General features: G+C 42.8%; 1 pseudogene; it reads left to right on the plus strand.

Moving 5' to 3' along the window:
• The first annotated feature begins 2,991 nt into the window (after positions 1-2,991).
• On the plus strand, positions 2,992-9,413 carry LOC138825121 (tubulin beta-2A chain-like; annotated as a pseudogene).
• Positions 9,414-10,771: the final 1,358 nt, after the last annotated feature.

Genomic DNA, 10,771 nt, shown 5'->3' on the forward strand with positions numbered 1-10,771 from the left:
TAAAGATTACAGTTCGAATCCAGCCTGGGCAGGAAAGTCCAACTAACTTCTTTTTGAGTGTGCTAGACATGGGCTTGAACTTGAGGGTTTTTACTCAAGTTTAAAAATACTACTTCCTGTCTCATCTGGTTAATTGGAGATGAGTCTGATGGACTTTCTAGCCCAGGCTGGCTTTAAACTGTAATCCTTAGATTTTAGGATACTGTGTAGTGCCTTGGTTCCCATGGGACTCTTATCTACTATTAACCACTAAAAGAAAAATAGAGGCGGAAGTTGAGCTGAGGCTCAAGTAGTAGAGCCTGCTAGCTTTGAAATGAAAAACAAAATACCCAAAATAAAACAAAACAACCCTCATAGTCACTAGGCCTTGAATTCAAGCCTCCCCTCCCCCCCAAAAGAACCCTCAGGAGTTGAGTTTTTGTTCCTGCTAGCTTTGAGCAAAAAACAAAAGGCCAAAAATCTCATGGACAGTGAAGTAGTGTGGCCTAAATGTAGAGCCTGCTAGTTTTGATCTAAAAAAACAAGCCAGGTGCCTCTGGCTCATGCCTGTAATCCTTGCTACTCAGGAAGCTTAGATCTGAGAATCACATTTGGAAGCCAGCCTCGGCTAAAAAGTCCCCTGGTGACTGTTTTTTTTCCAACTAAGTAGAAGTGGCACTGTGTCTGAAAATAGTAGTGTACCTGCTGTGTCCCTGACAGACAGTTCCTAGGCATTGAGTTCAAGCCCCCAACTGACAATATCAATAAATTAATTAATTAAATACTGAGCATAAATGAGTAGGCCCTAATAATAAAGGACATAAACTTTGAAAAAGGGGGAAGGGACAATCAAATAAATGAAAAGGTGGAAAAGGAGCTATTAAGGCTTTCTAAATCAAAACTGTAAGTCTACCTGCTCAGATTACTGAAAACTGAGGACTGTGGTTCAAAGCCAGCCCAGGCAGGAAAGTACAGGAGACATATTTTACTGTGTTCAGTATGGGGGCTTGAACTTGCTATGTTTTGCTCATGGCTACAGGTCTACTTCTTCTAACCTCTTGGTGGTTGTTAGAGATAATTGTCTCATTGACTTTCTTGCCCAAGACTGGCATTGAACCATGATTCTCAGATTTCAGTCCTTTCTGTAATGCTCTTGACTTTCTATTGATATTCTAATCTCCTATTAACCACAAAAAATGCAAAAGTTGAGCTGTGGCTCAAGTAGTGAAACCAGCTACTATTAAGGTAAAAATAAATAAACCTCAAGGAAAGTCATCTTGACTTAATTTCAAGACCTAAGAACCACCACTCAATTAAAAAAAATAGAACCTCAGTCACTGTGACCTGAGTTTAAGCCCTAGAAAAAGAGCTGCAAAAAAGAAAAACAGCCTGTAGTTTACCTGTGGTCAAAGTTGTAGGGCATGGTAGTTTCAAGGGAAACAAAAAAACAGCATAAGAGCTAGCGCCTAATAACAAATGTCAAAAGGAAAGAAAGAAAGAATAAATAACTGAAAAGGTGAAAGAAGAGGTAATTAAAGATTTGTAAATGTTGACTCACACTTATAATTCTGAATGCTAAGGAAACGGAAATCTGTAGGTCATGGTTCAAAGCCATACTGGACAGGAAAGTCCATGAAACTTGCTTCAGTGTGTTCAGTTGAGGGACTTAAAATTGAAGTGTTTTGCTCAAGGCTACAGCTCTACTATCTTCCACCTATTAGGTTGACTGGAGATAAGAGTCCCATTGACTTTTCTGCCCAGGCTGACTTTGAACTCTGATCATCAGATTTCAAGCCTTTCTGTACTGCCCTGGACTACCCATGGAATTCTTGCCTCATATTAATCACTTAAAGAAGGCAGAAGTTTAGCTGTGGCTCAAGTAGTAGAGCCACCTACCCTTCAGTTAACTAAGTAAATCAATAAAACCTCAGAAAGAGAGGAGAGGAATGAGAGTGAAAGACAGAACGTCTTACAATAAGCAAAAGGAAAGAAATGTATATATCACCTGGAAGAAATAATTGTATTGTCAAAGCTTATAGAATTGTATTGTCAAAGCTTATAGAATTCACAAACTTTAACAACCATAATAATGACAATTTGCATTGTGAAGGTTAAAATATGTTTGTGACTTCAACTAAATATCACTATTCCACAATATTCTGAAATAAGAGAAATTTAGGTAATCACCTAATCTCAATAATAGTAAAAATCTCAAAAAGAGTCACCAGGCCTTAATTTCAAGCCCTAACACCAACGTGCCTAACTCCGGCCACACACACACACACACACACACACACACACACACACACACACACACACACACACACACACACACACACACACACACACACACACACACACACACACACACACACACACACACACACACACACACACACAGAGCAGGAGCTGAGTTCTCATGCTTGGAGCAAAAGCCAAATGAAACAAAAAGTAGACTGTAGTAGACCTATGGCTTAAGTAATAAAGCAAGCTGCTTTTAAGAGAAAAGAAAAGAAAACCTGAGTATGAAGGCAAGGCCCTAAGCCCCTGACTCTTCCCAGAATGGAAATCAGTCATGGAATCCAACAGTTTGTGCTTGTTCTTGGGATCACAGCTGAACGTGCCCCTTCAGTTCTAGGCCCTCCTATCAAAAATAGAAGGTAGGCTTGTTCTTGGCTTCTGGCACAAGTACCTTGTGTAAAGGAAGCCCCTCCTCTTGCTTCCTGGATCCCAGGGTTCAGCCTCTCTTGTGAGTCAGGGTGGGACGTGGATGGCAGTGTGACAAGAGGTTCCAAATAGAGTGGCAGCTGTGCTAATTGACTTGAGGCTGACAGCTGGATGCCAGGGCTAAGTGATAACAGGTAGCTATCTCTGATTACCCAGCAGTAGGGAGAATGAGCTGGAGCACCTACTGGCTCTGCCTATCAAGTCCACCCCATCTCCTCTGCCCCTGTAACAACCAGAGGTTTAAATGGGGATCTGAGTTGGCTGTGTCAGATTCCTGCTCCCCAGCCCTACCTGTTTGCCTCTGTGTACACCACTGCTGAGGACACGCATCCAACTGCTCTGCAGCCCTACACCGTGAGGGAGATCATGTACATACCGGCAAGCCACTGTGGCAACCAGATTGGCGCAAAGGGGAGCATGACACTGGCCTAGGATCCTAGTCTCAAATTTAGGGGGATGAGGAGGAAGAGGATGGGGTTGGAGGGTGCAGGTGGTGGTGGTCATGTCTAGGCTGAGGTAGGTGGGGCTCCATAGTAGTCCCTAACCTCCTGGAAATCAAGTCCCCCAGATAGTTTCCCCAATTTCCCTAATTTGTGTGGCCCAGGTGGGTGTGGTTTTTTAAGCAAGGCTTGCATGTCTTTGTCTTACCTGAGACTCAAGTCATTGTACTTAGTTTCCTGGGAATAGACTAATGCATTTTTGGTCTGATTTGAATGAAAGGAGTGCAGTGTCTTTGAGCTGACAGATACAGAGGATTCCCTTTTTGTCAACTGATGAGTATCAGATAATTGAGAACAGTTCGTCCACCTTAATGCAAATTTCTCTGAGTTTTCATGCCCTAACTCAGTTCCCTTAAGTTGGGTGTTTTCTAAATCAGTGGTTGTCTAAATCAGTGTATGCTCTGAGGACCCTTGGGGTTCTGGAGACCCTTCTAGCTGAGTCTTCAAGTTACTGCTTTGGCAACTTAATGTCCATATAAGACCAGGTTCTGGTCATAGAATCCAAACAGAATATGGTATCCCATAAGATAGAATACTCATAGGAGAACCCAGATGTCTTCTATTCAGCAAGATAGCAAAGAGATTAACAAAACTAAAATACTATCAATTTTTGTGCTTTTTTAATTTAAAAAATCTAATTTTTTTACAAAAATAGTTGTGTCAACAGGACTTGGGTTTCTTATAGTTATTTTAAAATCCATTGTTTGGACAGTTAACATTCTAGGCCATAATACACTTCTATTTCCATCTCAGTTTTGGGAAATGCTAAGCAATGAGCACAACATTGACTGCACTGGAAACTACTATGTAGACAGCAGCTTACAGCTGCAGAGAATCGAGGTGTATTACAATGAGGCAGCTAGTGAGTGTCTCCCAACTGGCTTCCAATACCGTGGCAGAATAGGTCCCTAGGAATACTAATGACAAGGAAGGAGTTCCTGCCTTTCTTAGGGTGGTATTGTAGTTCGAATTTGGGGCCTCCATCTTGTAAGTCAAGTGCTGTATCCACCTGAGCCACTCCACCATATATTTTGTTTTAATTTTTGAGTATACACTTGTGAATTCCTCAGGAAAGCCTTTTACTGAATTCCCCCTACCTGTACTTGCTGACTAGCCACACCTGGATTTTTTTTTCTTGTCATGGGGTTTCAACTCTGGGCATAGGCATTGTCCTTCATCTCTTCAATTTTTCTTTTCCTTTTATTATCAGGGGTTCCTTTTTTTAGAACTCTCTGGGCTTCTGGGATAACTCCTTCTAGCTTTGTTTAATTCATTAATTCTGCTTGTTGTAACATATTTGGAAATTTTAAGTTTTTATGTTTACTATGCGTGAGCTGCAAAACCGCTTGTGAAGTTGTAGGAGTTTTTGGAGGCAGCGTCACATCAGATGATAGATTGATTGGGGCATCACCCACATTTAATCTTTGGTCCTAGTCTTTATTATTTAGAGAAGTCATCTCCATTGGACTGGAAAGAAACAACATGCTCTGTTCACGGATCAATAGAAAAATAGCCAAAACGAGAATAAAAGCAACGAATGTACAGTCAAGAAGAATATAGTAAGAATAAAGGTAGAGGCTATAAAGGTGCAGCCAAGTGTATGGGATGCCTTGAACCAACACCCTCTTCCTGCAGGCATGCTTCCTTAAAGCTCTTTGTCTAACACGATCTCATGCAGAGGTGGCATAGGAGGTGGCATGGCACCAACTATTTCAGGTAGTTTCTTGGAGATAAGAGTCTCCCAGAATTTCCTGCCCCAGCTGGCTTCAATCTGCGATCCTAAGATCTCAGACTTTTGAGTAGCTAGAATTTCACCCTTCAGCAACCAGAGCCCAGTTGCATTGCCCTCTTTAAAATACAGATTAAATTTCTAAAAAGAAAATTTTTGAAATTGAAAATTTTAAAGAGGGATGTTCAGTCACTAATATATATGTGAATAGTCCAAATCACAAAGCATAAATAAAGTGTCTCACCCTGAAATCTATAACACTTCTGGACTTCAGCATTTTGAATATGAATACTTAGCCAACAATAAATTCTTTTTAAGGTTTTTAAAGTAAAAAACATTGTTGTGATGTAGAAAAACCCAATAATAATGTGTAAACACTGCTTTTAAATGATTCATATTGTCTTTCCTAATACAAACAACCTTACTGAAGTCTACAGAGTAGATTTTCAGTTTTTGTAAATGTCAATGTGAAATTCATTTAATTTTATATAAAGAGTTTCCATTCTACATTATTGTATACAAACAGAATCGTAGATAATTGGTTTTCCTGTGTAATAAACCAATGAAAAAGTGCAAACAAAAGGACAGAGCTATTTAATGTATTTGAGTTTTATGGATCTACATTTGGGGATGTCCTCACCTTGGTATTTTGTGTTGATATTGCTTAAGTAAGATATAAGACTTTAATCTTGTGGTTCCTTGGTTGAGAGTTGTGTGGGATTGTGTCACTCCTATGAGCAGTATTTTATGTTGTGTCTTTATTAGATCCTGCATATCAGGAAGGATGGCCAGTTTTCTTCATGTGATTGTTTAGGAAGGGGGCAATCTCAAACTCATGTTTATATCATTTTAACTGATATCCCTTTTGAAAAATCAGGTTAAATGGCAAATTGCAAGTAATTGCCCAAGGTTGCTCTGAGTATTTGAATACAGGGAAATGTGCTATTTGATAACAATTATTGAAACATTATAACACAAGAAATATGTATTTTATGTATTTTCCCCAGGAAAGCATTATACTTGAATTCCTCTACATTTACTTGCTGAAGAGCCACACCTGGCTCTTTTGTTTTGTTTGTTTTTTTGTCAGCAGTGGCGCTTAAACTCTGGGCCTATGCACTGTGCCCCAACTCTTCTGTTCAAGACAAGCAGCCATACCACTTAAGCCACAGTGCCATTTCTGGTTTTCTATTAGTTTATTGGAGATAAGAGTCTCACAGACTTTCCTGCCGAGGCTGGCTTTGAACAGCGATCCTTTGATCTCCAAATCCACAGTTGCTAAGATTATAGGCATGAGCCAATGGTGCTCTGCACCTAGCTACTTTTAATTGGGGAAGGAAAGGGAGAACAACAAAGGAGTGGGTAACAATGTTCAACAATAAATGTTCTCATTTCCTTACTCATGTAACTGTAACTCCTCTATACAGCACCTTTACAATAAAAATAAAATTAACAAAAAAAAGAGAAAGGTTCTTGCTGATAGGCAATGATGACTCACACCAGTAATCCTAGCTACTCAGGAGGCTGAGAAATGAGAATCATGGTTCAAATTCAGCCTGGGCAGGAAAGCCCCTGAGACCCTTATCTACAATAAACAACTCAGAAAACTGAAAGTGGGACTGTGGCTCAAGTGATAGAGTGCTAGCCTTGAGCTGAAGAGCTGAGGGACTCAGCCCAGGCTCAGAGTTCAAGCCCCACCATGAACAACAACAACAAGAAAAGGTGTTGTCATCTTTCTTTTGCCCCATTAGACTCAAAGCCTGATGCTCATCTTTGCCTCCTGAGTAGCTGAGAATTCAGCCACCATGCCCAAAGCAAAGGAATGAAATGCATGGAAATAGACAACTGCAAACGTCCTTAAAGTTGCTGAAGCCTCTTGCATGGTGATTCATTCTCAAGATATCTTTTCTGTTTCCATGTCTGAAATGCTGTAATTTCTGTAATGAATGCTGAGAGCCACTTAGAATCATAAGCTCTGCCCTTAAGTTCCTTGTCAAGTATAGGCCTAAGTCAACTCTTGTTCCCACAGGCAACAAATATGTTCCTCGGGCCATCATGGTGGACGTAGAGCCTGGCACCTTAGACTCAGTAAGATTGGAACCATAGAGTTTCAGACCAGACACTTCATATTTAGTAGGTCAGCATGGTCCATGGAAGATGGCTAATAGGCACCCCTCCTTCCTAACATCCAGGCACTCCAGTTCCCAGAGCTGAGCTGAGCCTTTATCCATCTAGATATCATCCTCACCTAACCTACCTATTTCAGTCCATGGGAGTCATGTCCCTGGCCACTCAATCAGCACAGATAAATGCCAGTCTGCAAACAGCCTCTGAAGGGAATGAACAGCGAGCAGGGAATGCCTCCAACAAGGTTTCAGCGCTGCTGGCCATTTCAAATACCTGGCAATAACAGGGAACCACTTCAGGACACCAGAAATCAAAGCACAGCTATGTATGAGCAAGGTGCAGACAAGTGCCTGCAGCTTAGCTTCCCTCTTACCATTCTGTTCTCCTGTTCCTCCTGTGAAAGTAAGTACTTTTCCAGTATTGAGGCAGGCTCTGTTCATTTTTTTTTGGTCGGTCGTGGGGCTTGAACTCTGGGCCTGAGCACTGTACCTCAGCTCTTCAGCTCAAGGCAAGCACTCTACCGCTTGAACCACAGCATCTCTTCTGGCTTTTTCTGTTTATGTGGTGTTGAGGAATCGATCCCACGGCATTGTGCATGTGAGGCAAGCACTCTACCACTGAGACCCCTTCCCATCCCCAGGCTCTGCTCATTTTTAGAAGTACGCACGTGGTTTGGGTTAAAATGTATCTTCCTCCACATTGTCTTTACTTTCTTTAGAACCTGGGTGATTTGTAGGGTCCCAGACACATTGAAAACATTTCCTGAGGGCTAGGAAGGTGGCTCAGCAGTACAGTGCTTGCCTTGCATGCATGAGGCCCTGGGTTCGATTCCTCAGCACCATATAAGCAGGAAAAAAAAGCCAGAAGTGGTGCTGTGGCTTAAGTGGTAGAGCACTAGCCTTGAGCTGAAGAGCTGAGGGACAACGCCCAGGCCCAGAGTTCAGGCCCATGACTGGACCCAAAAAAAGAAAACATTTCCTTTATTTCACCAAAGTGTATCTAAAATAATAGCCAAAGTTGCTCAGAGGAGCCTATAGTCTTCACAATGCATATAGCACAGTCATTATTCCTGGAGTATGTGTCTCATCATGTCTTTGTGTCTGATAGGCCAGAACAGGGCAGGCAATAACTGGGCCAAGGGCCACTACACAGAGGGAGCCGCACTGGTGGAGTCAGTGTTGGAAGTGGTGAGCAGAAAGGTGTGGCTGTCTCCAGGGTTTCTAGCTGCACTACTCCCTGGGAGGTGGCACCAGGTCAGGCATGGGCACCCTGATTCTCAATAAGATCCCAGAGGAGTTCCCAGACAGCATCATGAACACCTTCAGTGTCATACCCTTGCCCAAGATGTTGGACACTGGCACCTTAGACTCAGTGAGATCGGAACCATTTGGCCAGAGTTTCAGACCAGACAACTTCATATTTGATATGTCATCATAGTCCATAGGAGATGGCTAACAGGCACCCCTCCTCCCTAACATCCAGACACTAGTTCCCAGTGCTGGGCTGAGCCTTTATCCACCTAACCCTTATCATCCTCACCTAACCCTACAACACCATCTTGTCTGTCCACCAGTTGGTGGAAAATGCAGATGAAACATTCTACATTGACAACGAGGCCCTGTATGACATCTGCTTTTGCACCCTGAAGCTGCCCATGCCCACCTATGGAGACCTGAACCACCTGGTGTTGGCTACCATGAGCAAGGTCACCATCTGCCTGTGCTTCCCTGCCCAGCTGAATGCAGACCTGAGCAAGCTGGCTGTGAACATGGTGTCCTTCCCCTGCCTGAACTTCTGCATGCCTGGCCTTGCACCCTGTCCAGCCATGCCAGCCAGCAGTACAATGCTCTTTCAGGGCCCAAGCTCACCCAGCAGATGTTTGACACCAAGAACACGATGGTAACCTGTGATCCCCACCATGGCTGCTACCTGATAGCGGCTGCCATCTTCTGAGGCCGCATGTCCATGAAGGAGGTGGATGAGCAGATGCTCAACTTGCAGAACAAATAAGCAGCTACTTTGCAGAATGGATCCCCAACAACGTGAAGACACTTGTGTGTGACATCCCCCCACATGGCCTCACGATGTTGGCCACATTCATTGGTAACAACACGGCCATCCAGGAACCCTTCAAGCACACCTCAGAGCAGTTCAGTGCCATGTTGCAGCACAAGGCATTCTTGCACTGGTATACAGGCAAGGGTATGTATGAGACGGAGTTCACTGAGGCTGAGAGCAACATCAACAACCCGGTGTCCAAGTACCAGCAATGCAAAGATGCCACTGCTGATAAACAGGGGGAATTTGAAGAAGTCTTGTGGAAGAAGAGGTTTAAGACTTCCCATTGCTAGCAGTGCAACAGGAATGCCAGAGCCCGCCTACGGCTTCTCAAATAAATGGTGCTTTCCTGAGCTACTGTTGTCCTGCAGTGGGACCTTGCTATGTATCATCATGCTCAGCCTTCTCTGTCAGGAACTCACTGACGGTGAATGTAAAAATGCAGATTTCTTTTAAATATGATTGTTTTAAAACCCTATTTGTATAAATAAAGAAGTATACATTTTATACCCTGAGCCCTTATTCTTCTTTAGAATCCTTTTTATTCTTTCAGTGTATTTGAAATATAAATTTGGCCAGAAGGATTTAATCTTAACAATATAGGACTGGTACTCAAGAGGAGTATTAAATTCATGGTTTTTCTGCTATTTTGAAGAGGAGGATGACAAGTGCCAATGTTGTTGTTTTTCCCCCTGGCCCAGTTTTATAGTTTTCAATCTCTCAAAAGCATGCAAGTAGCAAAAAAGCAGTTTGAAGAGAAAGAAAACTAGATCCAGATGCTACTTCTCCTTCAGACAACCACAGGTTCTTGTCTCATGTCCCATCAGAGGGATTTCAGTCACATTCCCCAGAAACAGTATCAGGAACACTGATCCCTGTGTTTAGAGTTCAATTGGCAATGAAGCAGCACTCACAGGATGAGTGCAAGTTCCTGGTTTCCAGGGTAGTTTCTCAAGGTGTCTGGAGCTTTAAGTACAGAAGTGACTCTAGCTGTTTGAGGGAGTGAGAGGCTGAGAAGCTGACCAGTCCCATAGTGTATCAAGAACTGCTTGACACAGTACTTCCAAGTCAAGGAGAGGAGGGGAGACATGGCCTGTCCCAATGACCCATTCTCACGTTCACTTTTCCAGCAGTCAAAGCTGTCTGAGGCCCACAGGGTGTTGTAAGGATATAAGGGATGGCTGGATCTAGCCTGTTGGGTATGTTTACTTTACGTGAGTGAAACAGAAATCTCAATTGCTTAGAACCTACAATAGCCAGGAAAAAGGTAAACACTTCTGTTTTCACTGGAGGCCAAATCAGTCACTGGTTCTTTTTGCCAGAATCTTTCATTCTTCTTTCAGTGAGGCTCCAGGCAGGTTGTCTGTGCCAAGCATTCCTCCATGGCCACCAATAACCTGTAAGAGCACCTTTTTCTTCAGAAACAGGGCTATGGGAATATGGCAAATTATAGAAAGCTCTAAGGAAAAGGTACTTCTGGGTGAGGTGCAAGTCCCTTGTTGCTAGTAAAGTTGGGAGATGGTAAGTTCCGTAAGTTTTCCTCTACCAGGCCTGAGGTTGGGGTCGGGTAGGGAGGGATGGGATAGAGGTCTTTAAGCCAAGCTGGTCTCACTCATTAGAAAGTAAAACTGTCCCAGAGAGTGATCTATGA

Source organism: Dipodomys merriami, unplaced genomic scaffold (assembly GCF_024711535.1).
Source record: "Dipodomys merriami isolate MVZ:Mamm:240054 unplaced genomic scaffold, mDipMer1.0.p SCAF_1343, whole genome shotgun sequence".
In the NCBI taxonomy this organism is placed as follows: Eukaryota; Metazoa; Chordata; class Mammalia; order Rodentia; family Heteromyidae; genus Dipodomys; species Dipodomys merriami.